The sequence below is a fragment of the Syngnathus typhle genome, linkage group LG7 (genome assembly GCF_033458585.1).
Source record: "Syngnathus typhle isolate RoL2023-S1 ecotype Sweden linkage group LG7, RoL_Styp_1.0, whole genome shotgun sequence".
NCBI lineage: Eukaryota > Metazoa > Chordata > Actinopteri > Syngnathiformes > Syngnathidae > Syngnathus > Syngnathus typhle.
The window spans coordinates 10,496,841-10,514,154 of NC_083744.1; the positions used below are offsets into that span (position 1 = coordinate 10,496,841).

At 40.9% G+C, this 17,314-nt stretch overlaps 1 long non-coding RNA gene across 1 annotated transcript; it reads left to right on the forward strand.

Moving 5' to 3' along the window:
• The first annotated feature begins 8,427 nt into the window (after positions 1 to 8,427).
• Positions 8,428 to 10,998, forward strand: LOC133157628 (uncharacterized). The gene is made up of 3 exons (XR_009715053.1): positions 8,428 to 8,559; positions 8,978 to 9,022; positions 10,316 to 10,998. It is a non-coding gene; the product is annotated as an uncharacterized LOC133157628 (long non-coding RNA).
• The last annotated feature ends 6,316 nt before the right edge of the window (positions 10,999 to 17,314 follow it).

Sequence of the window (17,314 nt, forward strand, 5' to 3'; positions counted from 1 at the left end):
CTTTGCATGGAATCCCTGCGTTTGCAGATTTTCTGCAGGTACTCTTCTTCCTATCTTATTGAAGACTCAAAATTGTTCATAGCTGCGAATGTGCCAGGTTCTTTGTTTATAAGTGCATTGCAATTGGCTGATGATGTGAAGCTGAATCAAAATCTTACAAATGAGCTTGAACGCCATGTCATGTGAAGAATGAAATGACCTAGGAATCTGAAGTGACTTCTCCTCAGTTAACATTAGTAAATGCTTTTGTAATTCTGTTAGGCTGTTTTACAGACAACCACACCCCCAAGATACGAAGATTAACAGTGAACATCTCTTTAACTTAACAATCTATTGTGCATATGTATTCAAACGGATACTTGCATCAGTTAACCGTCGCAGGTCGGCTGTGCATACATGTCAAGTCAAGTCAAGTTTATTTGTATAGCCCTAAATCACAAGCAGTCTCAAAGGGCTTCACATAGACAAAAATTGACAATTATTCTCAAAGCATCCCCTGATATTAAGCTCCCAAAAGTGCAAGGAAAAACTCAAAAAACACCTGCCAGGGGAAAATGAGAATCCTTGAGAAGGGACCACAGATGGAGGGACCCCCCTTTCAGCATCACCAGGCTGCAATGGATGCAGAGAGGGCACAAATAATACATAATATGAAAATCAATGAAAAAGTGGACGTCCAAGTCAAAGTGAAGAGCTGCCGGAGGAGCCCTCAATTGTCCTGGCAGTATCTTCGAGGAGGTTGAGCTGCAGTTCCCCCATCCTGAATTGGTCCACGAGAATCCTGTCAGCTTGGGTGCCACCTAACCACCTCCCCAGCCGGGGAGCATAGATGTGTATAAGGGTTTAAGATAAACAAACTTAGAGATATGAACCTATGAATACAAATCACCTGTTTTAATAGAGTAACTGTGAAATACATCTACATGTTTCATGTGGTCTTTAAGATTGGCATGACACAATAGCTGGTAAGTGGCTATCAGGACCAGCAGGCCTACAGCTATTTTCCCACCATTATGAGAAATGCCATCATTAAACAACATCCTACAAATGCATCTTATTTACTAGGAAAATATTTAGACATTTTTTTTTGTGGTTTGTCTTGGAGACATTTACTGTAAAAGAGTGAAGGTAAACAAAGTTAGCGCGGTGCTGTTTCCTGTCACGAGCTATCAAGTGTTCACACATGTGGAGGAGACGTGTGCGCACCTGGCTGTCACCCCCCCCAGGTTACCTGTCAATCCCAACATGCCACAGCTCACAGGCCTTGACTTCAATAAACATCAAAACCGCACAGATGGACAAGTAGATAAAGATATAATGTATTACTACTATGGACGGAATAACAGACAATGAATGTACAATGGATGGTAAATAATTGTCATGCATAATTGGTATAATAATTTGCTTTAATTAAAGTGGGCTTCACTTTTTATATTTTATCTACATTATTGATAAATTCTTATATTTGATTTCCATGTACACTTATGTTAGAATGGTGCTGTAAATATGAATGTTAATATCATATAGTTTCATGAATACCAATATAATAAAATACAACATACAACAAAATATACATTTTATCAGTGATCTCTAAGTCTGGTCCTTTGGAACCCCCATCCACCCTGTTTTATTTCTTTCTTTCTGCAACACATTTTGAAAAGGAATACGGGTTATGAGTGCTCTGGCCCATCGTTGTTTTGTTAAGTTGACTACATTGACATCTTAATGCGCATGCTCATGTTTTGTTTTCACAAGAACGATGCTGGTGCCATGTCTTACAGCAAATATTTTTGTAACCTACATTTAGTTGGAAATAATATTGTGCATGTATTTTTACATTGTTTCCTACTACTACAACTTTAAAAACAATAAAGTTTGCTTCCACTTTTGCTGATGCTTAAATGTTGTGTATTACGTATATGTGACGTACCCCTCTGTTTTTCTGATAAGACTTTTGCTTTATTTTAAACTCCACTTTTACACGACAACTACAGAGTAAGTAGTGTAAATTTGATTTGTTCTGTGCATTTTTCACCTTTTTCTCATTTTTTACATCAACTTTTTATACACTGAAATTTAAAAGGCAAGAGAAACACAACAATATAAAGAGAAGAGACTGTTGGGAGTTCTTCTGACCAGTGGTATAATCCAAGTACCCACCATCAAACTATAATACATACACAAGAGTGTAGTTTGTATTACAGAACGAATGTGAAATAATAAAACATATGTTGACATCTTGCTTGGTGGCCAGAGCAAGATGTGGCAGCAATGGCAGCGACAGCCAGCAGTCATTTCTTGTGCTTGACAGAGCTGTCAGAATACATTGGCCTGGGCGCTGCCTGTCAGGAGTTCAGGGCATGCATTCTTCCATCCAAGAATGGGAGGACATGACCTGGGAGGTGTCTTTGTCCATAAGGACGGACACATCCGCACAAAGGCAGTAGCAGACTTTCAAACATACAGAAAGTGACATTGCCAGTCAGTGGAGTAGGACACGGTCTGATGGGCCCTGCGAGCCATGCGTCCTGTTAGTCACGCTCCTGTACTGCTCACCATCCAGGACGCACAGTCCTCCATACAGTGGAGTGTATCACTTGGCAACTTAAGCAAATGTAAGCATAATTAACTCTGAAATATGTCTACAAACAATGATTTCTTGATGTTAATCTTTGCTTACAGAGATCTGCTGACACTCACACTGTTAGACAATGTTATCCAACCTTGCTTCAAGCCACGTTCATTTTCGACAGTGAAACGTGAACAGGCCTGCCTTTTACCTGACGGGCAGCCCCTCTAACTGCCAAATGACTTGTTTGTGTGCAAACATATGAAACACCTTGTACAATATACATTTTGATTAAGTTTGTTTTTGGCTCTACAAATCAGCAAGCAAAACAGCAACAACTATGAATTAGTCTGTTGGCAAAATGCATAAATCATACCTGCCTCTGTTCTCAACCAAATTTAGCTCTTTTTCTTGATTATTGCATGATTATATTAAGAATTAATAATCATCACCCTGCTCAAAATGGCTTAAAAGCAAACAATACAGTTAACATTATGTATGGATAACATAAAGACAGTAAATAACTGTCTTATGACGATTTGGGGATGAAGCCTACTGTCGAGTGAACCACAAATGCAAAGTTAAAGTTAAAATCACACGCCATCATCACAATAGAATAGTGTAAATAAAACACTAGCAGGGCCTCCAGTATGTTACGTGTGTGTGTGTCACGTGGCATGATGGATTGGCAGTTGGCCTACACTTTGATGTCTGTAGCCAACGTTGCGTGTTTGTATTTTGCACAGTGAGATAAGGCTAACCCAAAACATTGTAAACGCTCAACGTGGAACGCTTCCTGACTGCATGCCTTCAAATGGAACTTTATGGGGCTGTGCAGTGGAAAAAAAGAGCTTTATCTTGTTTATTAAAGGTCATCTGGAGTGATGCAAACATTATGGAGAAAATGCCTTGGGTTGTGGCTGAGAATTAGTTATAAGGTATTACTGGCAGCGAGGCATTTCTTTGCTGGTTAAAACGCTGGCAGATTCACCTTATTCCGTTTTTTAAAAAATATGAATATTACATGTTTTCATTACCGTAGATCTTCATTTCATAAGTCTTGAGGTCTGAATTTGTGCATGGTAGAGCTCTTATCCAATCAGATCTCAGTGTTGTCAGGTAAAACACACACACACACGCACACAAACTGCCTCAATCCATTATTTTTGGAAGCTATCGCAGCAGACTTTGGGCAACAGGCATGGTACAACCTGGGTTGGCCACCAGCCAATTACAGAACTCCCTGCCTTACAAACATTAATATCAACGGTAAAATTAATTGTGGGTTTAGAGTATAAACATGACATGAAAGTTTGTTATACAAATAAAAACGATTTTAAAACGACCACACAGAGTCTCCACTTAATTCACATGGAATGATGGATTGATCTTACTAACGTACCTATTTGGGCATTTATACGGGACTACGTCATGGTGGAAAATGGAAGAGTCCAAGATTGTTACGTTGATGCCAACTCACTTCATTGTATGTCTGTTGCGTCACCTCGGTCTTCACCGGTTTTGTCATCACGTTGTTCTGCACTGGTCACGTCACTGACATGCAGTTAATATTTCGGTTAAGGTCAAAATTCCACTTTTTGAAATATTTGGAATCACCCGTTTACATGAATGAGCAGAGTCCCATATTTTAATAACCCAATTTGAAACTTGATGCACAGATGTTGTTACACAACCAGATGTCATTTCCGCTTGTTACTTTCCACCGTTAATAAAACACAATATATTGATGTCGCTCACCGCAGAAATAAAACAGTCTTGGTTTGACCGTCATTCCAAAAGTGTACTTTTCCGTCTCGTCTCTAAGCTTCGCCAAGATTGTTTAGGCCAGCTCTACAAATTTAAGCACACACATATGAGCATGGTTGTACACGTTGTGTCGTTTTTGCCATAGAGACAGATATAATGTGAATATGCTGCATAGAAAACAATGTATTACAGTTTGTCTCGTGAGGATGACGCCTTCAGAAGTACTACATACTGTACTACAAAGACCAAGATTGCTTGCAGGTAGAGCAAGAATGTGCGCAGAACACAAACCAATGCCTTGTTCATTTGGAGATAACTTGATCTCATTATCCTTACAAAAGGTTTGACTCTTCTCATATCTTATTCAGGTTTCTAAAATACAAGAAAACCGAGGTGACAACGAGGGACACCTAGACATGACACAAGTGGCTGAGGGAGCTGAGTGGTTGAGACAAGAAACCAGGTTGACAAGCAGAGGTGGAAACAAAAACAGATGAACGAGCAAGACAAGACATTTTAAAGGATAACAACAGCTAAAATGAAAATAAATGAACTGTAGACTCTAACAAATGTAAGAAGCATTAAAATCACATGTTGTCATATTCAAGGAAATAATTGAAAATAACTGAAATAGTGATTCCCACTTGAAGTCATAGACTAATAGCCTTTTAATTTACCACCACATCTAAATCTGCATAGAACAACACGTAAGGCAGTGCTTCTCAATTATTTTCTGTTACGCCCCCCCCTAGCAAGAAGAAAACTATTCGCGCCCCCCCTCCCCACCGTGACTATCCTAACTTGTCTTGTAAGTCGTAAAATGTTGCACTGTCGCAAACGTGACAGAAGTAACAATGAGAGCGCCACTGCCCCCTGCTGTAGTAAACGCGCAATTAAACTTTATTCTAGTACTGCCAAAAAAAAAAGCCTGTTCCCCAGGGTCACACGCGCCCCCCCAGGAATAGCACCGCGCCCCCCAAGGGGGGCGCGCCCCACTATTTGAGAAGCACTGACGTAAGGAGTTGAGGGGCTGAGGGCCCCATCTAAATCATCCTACTATCAACATGACACACAAATGTATGCCCAAAGCCTCACTTTAATGCAAAGCCCCACCCTGTATCTTCTTTTTGTTTTGATCGGCTCCTTTCTCCATCGAACCAATGTATTTACAGCTGGCGGAGCTAGACTATAGAGGCCAATTATTCAAAGAGCGGTCCACCAACATATCATCCAGGCGGTGGAATCACAGAAATATTTATCCTGTTTAAAAGTTTAGGAAAAGAGAAAGAACCTTGCCACTAAACCCTTTAGTGAGGCAAGAGGAATGAAAACCTCCAGTGTAAAAGGCCCTATTAGTCTCAGGACATGGACATTAGCATGATAGTAGACTTATCCTCCGGCTGAAGGAGTGGGACGCTGTCTCTATGTTTTCAGCTAGTGATGGGGTGGGGGAGTCATGGCGGCTCCTACACATACTCACACAGACGCACGCACGCATGCACACACACACACACACACACACACACACGCTCACACACATGCAGGAAAATGCAAAGTGGGGCCCTATAAGGAGCATGAGGCACACCAGTGCCCCTGTAAATAAGGAGAAAAAGGAGGAGGCGGAGGACTGAGAGCAGTTCAGAGGATTGAACTGTCTAACCACGCACCCAGAGGAGGAGAACCATTAAAAGATGTAAAGCGTAATTTGTAAAACTGTGCATAACAAACGGGTTTTATACTTCCTTTTTGTGTATAACTCATTTTGCTACAGGTGAATTGGGTCTTGTAAATCTACCTGATTTGTGCAACACAAAAGACGTTCGTGAAAACAATACCATGACTTCACTCAGAAAGTTTGACCGTGCACATCAGCAATGCAAATGTGCACTCAGTTGTAGAAGCACACGAATAGACACACAAACTGACGCGGGGTGATTTGTTGCTACTTGGGGAGGGGACCGTTTGGGGTCATGGAGGGCAATTATTCACAATGCATGTGTGGACGTAATGTAAAGATAGACAACATACGCGCAAGTCAAAAAGGGGAGTACAAGAAGTAGAGAGAATGAAGCTCATTGTAAATCCGTTAGGGAGCATAGCAAAAGTGGGAGGGGTGACAAAAACCAAACAACAAAACTGAAAGTGCCGACAGGCATTGAACTCTGCATTAGCCAAACAATCAGTAGGCAAAGAAAGTGTGAGTGGGGACAGGACAGGTTACGGGGGCAACCATTTGGACTGGGTCTCTGAAATATGATAAATCGCTTGTTTGATGTGAGCATTCAGAGTTTTGAGGCCTGACAAGACAGTGAGGGATTAGCCACTATGAGTCAATATTAGTGTAGCACCAGGAAAGCCTTGTCTGGTTAAAGAGAGCAGGGAATAAGGCGCTTCCAGCTGATGTCAATGTTTGAACAATGATCTAATCATTTGCTCAGACACGAGGTTTGCTTTGGTTTTACGAATGGAGCGTGCTCTGGTCTGAGCTGATAGAAAGGCATATTGGAGGGAGAAAAGTCTCTTGCAAATTTTCTGCAAAGATACTATGGTAATTTAGTAGACTTGGAGACAATAGAAGCAACGAAGTGATTCGTTCTTTTTTCAGTTCATATGACTTCAACCAGTAGGTGCCGGTAATGCGCATTGAAGCTGGTGCAACCTCGCCGTAAATCAAAATGAAGAAGAAAATGACGTAACTTCTCGTTCACGAACAGTCGTGAATTGCATTTCCCGTTCACTAACTGAACGGATCTGTGAGTGAACGAGTCAGTGAGTGAGTGATTTGCATTTCCAGTTCATCGCGAGAACGGATCAGTGAGGGTCACTCACTCACTCACTCACTCACTCACTCACTCACTCACTCACTCACTCACTCACTCACTCACTCACTCACTCACTCACTCACTCACTCACTCACTCACTCACTCACTCACTCACTCACTCACTCACTCACTCACTCACTCACTCACTCACTGTGCGGTGAATAAAAAAAAGGTTGGAAACACTGCCCTATGCAATGCGCAATGCAATACAATTACGTCACACTGGCTGACCTCTGGACATTCACTTGTTTACTTTGCAAACTTGGTTGACCATTGCACTTGAGCATGGTTTTCCCCTAAGTGTAGACTTAGATATTTGGCCAACTTCACTTGGCTTTTAACTGTTACAACACAGCCTTTCCCCAGAAACAAACACAGTACTTCTTGGTACTAGGCAAATGAGATGACTGGAAGCACAAGGCACACCTTTAATGTTGAACATTTGTTTTGTGTCAAGAAAGAATGAGCCACTTTGATCAGGGCAGAGCGTAAACGACTCCAGAGACGTGTAACATCCAGTTGAAGACACATGCACATTCCCCAAGTTATATATCAGTTATCGATCTTTTCCAGGCTTTCATACTCAAACTTGTACACTCCCCCTGTGCAGCGACATGCTATTAAAATCACATATGCGGTCATGATGTCAACTTGTCGGCCATTCAAGGGTTAATTTACTCTCTCTTCAATGCTATTTTATGTCTCTTTTTCTGTGTGTTCGACAAAGGTGATGTGAACGCAGACAGATGGGACTGGCAGCCCCACAACAGGCTGTAGTCCACCACGGTGGTCACTGGGCTCTTTACCATCACCCATCATGTGTGCTCTCTTATCCACCTCAAATCACAATGTCACCCTTTGAGCTCTCAGGCTTCCTAAATATTTTTCCATCAACTATTCACTCTTTTTGTCAGTCTCACATGCAAGAAGGGTGAGAAATCTAATCTTCATATTTTATATATGTTCACATTTTGCTACATTGACGAAACGTGTCCTCACTGTGAATTAAATCTATTACCCTTTTGGTGCGATGATTTCAAAACACGGACATCATGTTACACATCACTATCGATAGCCAGCTCCCAACAGTCATACAACACGTCTGATGAAATCTTCATTGTATTACATGATTCACTACTAGTGATAAAAAGTTATGGTCTGCAGAAAAAGGAAACAAAAAGGGGTGATCCATATGCTCCCAAGCATGGGAATATTCCCATCCTACATCTGTGCATGCTCTCATGGTGCAGAAAGGACCAGGCCAGATGGTGAGTGTTGGTAAGGGGTGGGGGCGCTACATGGCCTAAGTTTCCATTCAGACAAGCTGTGCAATGTGGAGTCTTTCAGCTCCTGAAACCTGTGGCAGCAACCAGGGTAGTATCAGAGGACAACAGACATTAGGTAGGTGATCGTTATTTCCCAGGAATCAATAAAAACATATTCAATCTGGTTTTGGCAGCACATTGTACATACATTATACTGTCCTTTGCCCTGCATTTCTTAGTTTGTAAAAAAAATATATTGGAAGATAGAACTGCATTGGCAATTACTTGAAATTGAATCGTGATGTTGATGATTTTGTCTTCTCTTAAAAGTTGTGGCTTCTCTTAAATCACTATAATCAAAGTAAAATGATTAATGTGCGGGATGGCGCGATGTGTTTTAAAGTACCCAATGTTGTGAAAGTACCCTAAATGCCCCATCACTACTCAAAAGCACATATTCTTCCTAATCTGTAAAAAATTAAATGGAGCTCAAGTGCAACTTTCTTCTTTGACTCTTTTTATCTATTTGTGTGTATTCCATCTATGCGCGGCAGTCCTCAGCTCCCAAGAGGACAACATGTGCAAAGAAGGAACAGCCGGTATTTATGTTGATTTATGGTTTTGTTGCACTTATCTTACTATATCCCTGTTTTACTTTATTTTCAAAATTGTTCTTTAAGTTATATTTGAAGTTGAGAGTTCAAGGATTCAAGGAATTTTTATTGTCATACTATAATAACACAGTTCGACATGGTATACCAAGAAACTACGATAACTTGAGATCCCAGGTTAGCCCATAAGTCCCAAAATCTTGTCAAAACAAAAATACAACAAAATACATACAATAAATATATCATTGAGGTGCTTTTTTTTTATTGTTTGAAAGATGCAATGTAGCAAGGTGTGGATGCAGCAGGATCAAAATACATGAGTCACAACAAAGTGATTTTGTTCTTGACAAAAAGAGAGTAGGATATTTGAGTATATAGTGTTCAACATACAAGGATGCGGCTATGATGGTAAGTTTGAGTAGTTGAGTTTTGATAGCGGAATAAATACTATGTTCTGAAATCAATGAATAATTATTCTATTAAATTTGATTTCAATATCAATCCAAATATTTGTGATTATCATCTTTCCCATGATCGCCCAGCCCTCATTGGAGACCTACTAGATCTAGTAGTAGTGGAGACAGTCCTATGAACTTGTGTCAAACTAAAGAGTAAATGCAGCTTCAATAGAAATCTGCTTATTTTAGATATGCACAGAAATGGGATAAAATACAGATTAGGTACAACATCCCTTTTCAATGAGAACCTGCATGTGATATTTCAGGTTATATTCTTCACAAATGATACAAATCGGTTTAATTTTCATAACAACACTCCCCAAATAACTTAAGCATCCAGAGTTAATTTATCTTTCCACAATCATATACGTACATGTAATGTTTACATGTGGTGGAATGCACAGAATGGCTATGTGATAACATTGAAATCAACGTATTCTTAATATTCAGACCAGTTAGCTCCCAAACTCAGATCAGTGGAGTGCTGTGACATTTGGTGTGAAATTCAAGTAAGGTCAGCACGCCCGATAAGACTGAATGGAGCTCGCTGACCTTGAGCTTCAACACAGATGTCACTGTATCGCTTTTGCCACCGTTTCCCACCCAACTTCAAAGGTAGAATCACCGCATCACAGATTTGTTTGCTGAGCTAACTGGTTTAACACTTCTTACTAGAGTAGGAAAAGAAGTGACAGGAAGATTCTCCAGGGATATTGATGGTTAAGTTCAGCTGGCTCATTGACCCTCATCCACCCTCTCTATCTGTGTCTCTGTCCCTTTTGGTGCCCCTGCGTGACCCCTGGTCACCACCTTTGGCTCTCAGGCGCCTGATGTCCGCCCCCAGTGCCCACTCAAAGAAGTGAGGGGTCAAAGGTGCAGCAGTGAAGGTGAAAATGCATCTCTGACCTCTTCTGTTTGTTCAAGGTGGCCTCTATGCAGATCAAGGCATCAAGTTCAGCTCTAAGACTCCCCTCTTCTTCCAAGAGAAAGTTGTCTCTTTCATTTTCACTGGCACAAGACCTGCTTCATTCTTTTTCAACGGCCTCTTTTATTTCTCTCCGTCTTTGCCTGCCTCAATCTTGCCATTTTCTCATAACCTCTCTTTTAAATCTGCATCATGTGCGTTTCTCTTCGAGTTATCTTTTCTCTTTATCTTAGCTCTCTTTCATTTTTAAATCTTCTGTGGTACCAACCATCCCTGATCCTTGTTCTACCCTTCTATGGCTCTCTCGGTGTGGCCTAGACACCCTGTAGTCTGGAAACGGGCCCGTCGCAGCCCTGCCCTTGTGGTCCTCTGCACAGCCCCGTGGGTAATGGGCATTGTGTATTCCCACTGATCCCTGACGGAGCCATATTGTGCCTCGGTGGGATGTCAGGCGCACAAAGCCAACCAGCCTGCCACATTGTCTCACACTCCAAATGAAGAAGTTCCTCCTCTGGCTCCCAACACGGCCTTGAAATGTCAAAAGGGGAAGGAGCAGGCGAAGAGTGTTGGTGTGTTTTGAATGCATGTGTGTTTTGTTTGGGGTGGGAGGGGCTTTTGTTGAAAATGAGGGATGTGTGTTACTCATTAATGCACCAACACTCCACTCATTTGGATCCAAATCCCAGAGGCAAGTCCTCGAGACACACACTTTCACCAGTGGGTGCTTGCGCACACAGAGACAAGCTCAGACAAACACACATGTTGGGCTTCAAATCTGATGGGAAACCAATTGTGGATTTATGAATAATATTTCGATGTCAATGTTAGCATTGACCATCTGTAAAGACATCAGTTAGGTCTTACTGACTAATAAGGTGACTTTTGTGTCAGTTTCTTTCTTAAAAGGAATATAAAACATATGGCCTTTGGTATTTATATAGATCAGTGATGGTGAACAGGTGGTCGGGGTTCATTATGGGCTGCATTCACTGTCATCGGGCCTTTACTTCTGCGTTACTGTAGGCTATTGAAAGACTACATGGCCTGACTTGTGTAAAAATTTCTAGGAGTGGAATGTCATCAGTCGAGGACCCCGTGTAAAATAAAATATGTTACTTGTCGTTCATTTGGAGAATAATATTTTATCATTCATCCGAAAGGCAATAGTTACTTGTATTCATACTTGGATCACATTATGTATCAGATTTTTCTTGAAAGAGTTAAATAATGGGTGGCATTTTGAGGCCATATATTGTCTAGTTGTGATTTGTTGTCATTTTTTCAATTCACAAATGAGGGTACATGCAGAGGTGAGCACTTTACTTAATTTTGCTGGTCCGGCCACTCCTTTGTCTGCGACCTGGCCACCCTTCCGTCATCGTCCGTCTGTTCCCGTTCATAATACAATCGTCCCTGTCCGCTCTTGTCATTGAAAAGGGCTTCTGTCGGTTTCATGCAAGCCCCCGTCCATCGTCCCTCTGTGTGAAAAAAAAAATCATCCACAAAATAGGCATCCATCCGGGAAAGACGCATGAACCGCACTCCACGGGGTTACGTGAAATTTCAAAATATATCCAAAAAATACAATCCATACAAAAAGCCTTAAAAAAAATCTAAATTACCGTATGTCAATATTTCAGGAAAATACAAGCTTATTAACATTTCTAGATTACAATACAATACTACTAATATAAACCGAAAATGCAAACATTTGAAAACACATCACCACCTGAGCATTTCTGACATGAATATTGATATGTAAACGTCTGTGAAATCCTTTGCCTGTTTAGTGGTCATTCACACAAAGTGCAACCTAAACAACAATGGTGGAACATAGTGCAGGTTTATGACTGAGCTGCTTTGTGTGGCCCAAATGATTATGACAATCACGAATCAGATGATGAAGGCCTGCAGCTAGCTAAACAGAGATAAGCATAACCTTCCCAGGAAGGGAGCTCGCTCTGCTGCTATCACCAAACAGGAGTGATTGGGAAGAGACGTGCCGACCGTGTCCATGTCCACGAGTCGGTTCGATATTGATCGATAATAACTAACTACTCCTTTAGCTGTGGTTCAACTTCCATTCCTTTTGGTGGACATCTATAAAGAAATGCCCTTATCTATCCTACTATCAATTAGATTTAAGGATAATTGAGTTAAGGTAAGAACAATATGTCAAGTGAATGTATGCTATAATTTCAAAACATATAAATCTCCTCTATGCATAGTTGGATGAGGTATATAGTAAAAGTTGAACTGATCAGTCAACGTATTGAAGAGTCTACTTTACTGCTCTGCATCCATGTGTAACGTTTGATGTTGTCATCACTAACACGTTTCCCCCCCCCGTATCATCTTCCAATCAAATTACAGATGTTTTACGATTCAGCAGCAAAAGGTAATTTGTGGGAGTCCCAGTGCATGAAAAAATAATATATTTTTTGTATTATAAATCAGAATTGCTTTAGAACTTACAAAGATGACCGTTATTTGTCAAAACCATTTAGAAAACAGTTATCTCTACAGCAGACAGGTTCCATATACTGTGTCTCAAATGTTCCAGTTCCAGAGTGACATTTGAAAATTTTCTCGATGAGGATAACGTGAACGTTTCTGAAGAGATCACTTTAATCCCTGTTAATTGTTCCATGTTGAAGCCTCCACCATTTACATTCCGTCTATTACTGAAGTGGGGTATTAACTTGTGAATGGAGCAGTATTTATTTTACTTGACTAGTACGAGCGGAAACAGCAAAGCAGCCACTTAATCAAATTATTCCCGCTTGTTGATTGTACTTTGTCTGCACAAGAATGTTGATCTCACTGAAACATAATTGGCTACACTGCCATCACATTTCAATTCCTAAATTAGTTAACAAGTTGTGTTTGTGTAACACTTGTACCTACCAGAGTAAAAACATGCTTCCTTTGTGTATGTTTGCCAAATACAGTAATGCCTACTTATTTGTTTTGAGTTGTGCTGGTCTTCTTTATTTAACTCCGTCTGCAGTGCTTTGGGGAGCGTAATGAAGTGTTGTTTGTAAAAGTGTGAATTTGCCAGCCGGAGTAGTGGCGTCAACAGGATGTATGCTGGTACAGGCTGAGGTTGAGCAAACTGCCCCCTGTGAATCCACTGTGTGAGGGGTTGACCCTGAGCACAGTTGGATTGGCTGTGGCTATAAAGTGAACAGGGTCGAGGCTCAGAGGGCTCGAACTCTGAGCTGCCTAGTCACTCAGACATCCTGGAGAGAGTTTGTCTGCATGTCGGACCTGAAGAGCGCTAATCTTAGTTCTACCGGCCACATCAGAGAACAGCGGGATTGATCACAAATCTTCTGTTCCTTTTTTTGCAAATTAACCCGAATGAGGTCGTACGTGGTGGTAACTGTTGCCAATCCGTCATTCGCCAGTGGACCCACTGCCAGTCCGTCATCAACAGTCCATCATTATTGCTAGCCAGCTCAGTCCTCACTTATCTCTAAATCACAATTTGTCGCCACTATTTTAGGATCGTCAGTAACAAAAAAAAAAAAACATTTTACAAGGGCAAAACGTTTCTTGCAAAAGTCAACCTTCATCCATCCATCCATCGATTCTCAACACCGTGTATCCTGGAAACTTATTGAATCCATATTTTACACAATGTTACAACAAATTCTTTGTTGTTTATTGGGATTCTTTGTTGGGATTTGAAAAACATTCTCAGTGGCTTGTCTTTAGCTTCTGGCCATGTCTTTTCCAATTACAGGTGGATCGTCAGGGTGGCGGCGAGGGGCAAAAAGCTTTCAACTCAGACGAGTCAAATTATTTGCCTTGAAAACAGGCCGATGGATTTGATGAAGTTGAACAGTTTGGACTCGTTTTAATAATGTTCCTTCATTACATACAGAAAGGCTGAGTGACACCTCAAAGGCGGATTGCATTCAGACCAAATTAAGTATTGCGGAATAGACAAGTACTGTTATTCGATCAAATTATCAGAGGAGTACATAGTGTACAACACTTAAGACTGAGGAATGTGCCCGAGGCATCTATGAGTAAGTCATCTGATAATGTCTGAAACACACTAATCATGTCATTTTGTTTTAACTTCTCAAATATGCATTTTGTTCATGTAAATCCTCAACTTAATGGAAATAATATATCCAAGCGCTCATCTTACCATTAAAAAAGAAATTCAATTCGTACACTATCATACAAACTTCAGTTAAAAAAAAACGTTCATTTTTCTGACTATACGTTTATTCCAATTGGTTAAGATGATTTTTGGAGACACAAATATGTATTTTTTGTGGCACGATCATTGAAAAAAAATACAATCAGAGCAATACACACACACACACATATATATATATATTAACGGATGAGACCGTCTTGTATTGCCAATAAGATGGCGCATAGGAACACACAACAGTGTTTCCCCCTCACTGTGAGTGTGCGTGTGTTATCTTCTCTGGACAAACAGAGGCCCTCATTCATACTCAGGTCTTTATAACTCGCCAAAGAAAGACTAATTTGGGTGGAGGCTTTCTTTTTTTTTGGTGGGGTAGGGGGACGACAGAATAGGGGTAGCTGTATTGTTTGCCTAATCCATAGTGACTGGGAAGTTGTATGCTGTGCAAATAACGCATTTTTGAGTAGCTCTGCCCAAAGTAAAGCCCCTTCTGGCCCAAACGTTGAGATAAGCATTCGGTTAGTTTTTTTTTTATCCAGAGAAATGTCTTAACGGTCTTTTATTTTTGGTTCTCTCCCATACCCGGTGAATATGGGAATTATTTAAACATGGATGCTCGATTGTCTTAAAACAACTACATTGAAACAGACTTTGGAGTTATGATTATTTCACTTCCTCGAAGACATGATTATGAAAGAATACAAGAAAAGGAAGAATGCTGAATGAGATTTGTTTTTTTTCTTAAAAACATTTATCTCGAGCAAGGGTCATCAACTAAACATTGGGTGATGCATTAACTTTACCATATTTTTGTAGCAATAATTAAAAAAATAACAGGTGGGATTGGTTTTGTGTGTAACATTAAAAATTTCATTCTTCTTTCCTCCGGGCTAATTCCAATTCCCTGTTTATAGCATCATGGCAAACAAACCTCGACAATGAAAAGATCTGACATGTGTGATGATGCAGTGAGTCTGCATCTGGAAACTCTCTAGAAGCAGTTATGTGATAAATGTATTGCCTTTGATCATAAGTTAGTTTCAAGGGCTTTGCAAATTTCCCCACCATCTGCATAGAGCACCATCAAACCGCCGCTCATAATGCACACATCAACACCAACAAGGCTAACTTGTCCGACAAAGTGCTTCTTTATTTCAGCGACCCTTTTAAACACACAAGACCTAATCTATTTGGGGGGGACGGACGGTTAGATTGAAGGTTTGAATAACTGAAAAGCAAAACTCTCCTTTTTTCCTTTTTGGTGTATTGAGAAATTCCCTTATCTTTCCTCACCAGTGTCACAGCACAGAACAGAGCAAGGCGCTCTATTGTGGAGCCCTCAGAGTTCCAGTTTTGTTTGATAGTATTTTCTGCGGGTCACTTGACACCCCCTCACACACCGGCATTGTTGCCTTGCCTATTCTTTCTCTCAACAGATTCACAGCGTTTGGGGATTGGGAGGGGGGGGCTGAGGATTGGTTGTTGGCGTGGTGCTATTGAGAAATGGACGCGGGGAGGATGAGGAAGTTTGTCATTAGCTTGAAACAAGAAAGGCCTCAGCCAGTCAGGGTGAAGCAAAATGCCACAGAACCATATGGACCCTCTGACAATCAAATTACTTCTTCTCCTCTCCCCCATTCTCTGTTCTTTCTTTCAGGTTGTCTAAATAAATTATCGCATGCCTTTTGCCACTCCAAGGCAGGAAAGGCAAAAGTGCAGGATGACCTCTGCTAATAAGTTAATGAAATAATGACGTCAGCTTTTGTCCACCGACTTCTTTGCTTCAAAGCTGAGGGCCTTCATGGATGTGACTACTGAAAAAACAGATTTTTTTTGGACGGTAGAAATACATACACATATTACTCAGATATATTTTCTTTCTAAAGGCAGAATTTATCTTCCACTCTTGTATTGGATTGCATTAGATTGTGTAAGGCAAAAAAAAAGTACTTTTTGCCACCATCTTCAGTGGTTGTTTTCATTCACCATGGCAACAAGGATATCAGAGACATTAAATGGCAAGGTGAGTGCCGAATAGCCAGGGGGTGGGAGCTAGAATGTGTTTTGGCAGAGAACTGATGCCAGAGTCAATGCCTGGGTGGCCAATTAGCAAAAAGCACAGAAAAGACCTTGTGCCATCTACCAATGATGGCAGGGAGAGCAGTAAAGGGGACTTTTTTTTTTTGTCTGATTCACCCCCTCCCTTTACACGCTTTCTCTGTTTCTCTCTTACTCTGTCTGTCAACTTGGTGTCCAAAGCAAAACTCTGTCAGAATACCTAATGAAGATTACGAGCCCAGAAGCAGCAGGATTTCTAGAGTTGTGCCTGTGTGTGCATTTATGTGTGTATTTGTGTGCATCCCTTGTTTGTGGAACAAAACTGTCCTCATGTGTCCCTGGACAGACATTGGGCTGTCTTGCAAGCCACAGAGGATTACAAACCCTCTTTTTGCTTCTTCACACTGGCCCACAGTGCTCTGCTGCTTCTGGCTAATGAAGCAGCAAGAAAGCCATACTCATTGCTTGGGATGCACTCGTCCCAAATGATCCCGACCCTCAAGATAGTAGGTTATTTAATAAGCACATTGTAAGACCATCCATCCATTTTCTATAATGTGTATCCGGTTCAGTGTCACAAGGTATAAAAAAGAAACCCGACACAACTCAAGACTCCAAGCCACGCCTCAATGGTCACATTTTGCATCTAAAAGCTAATTAGACTT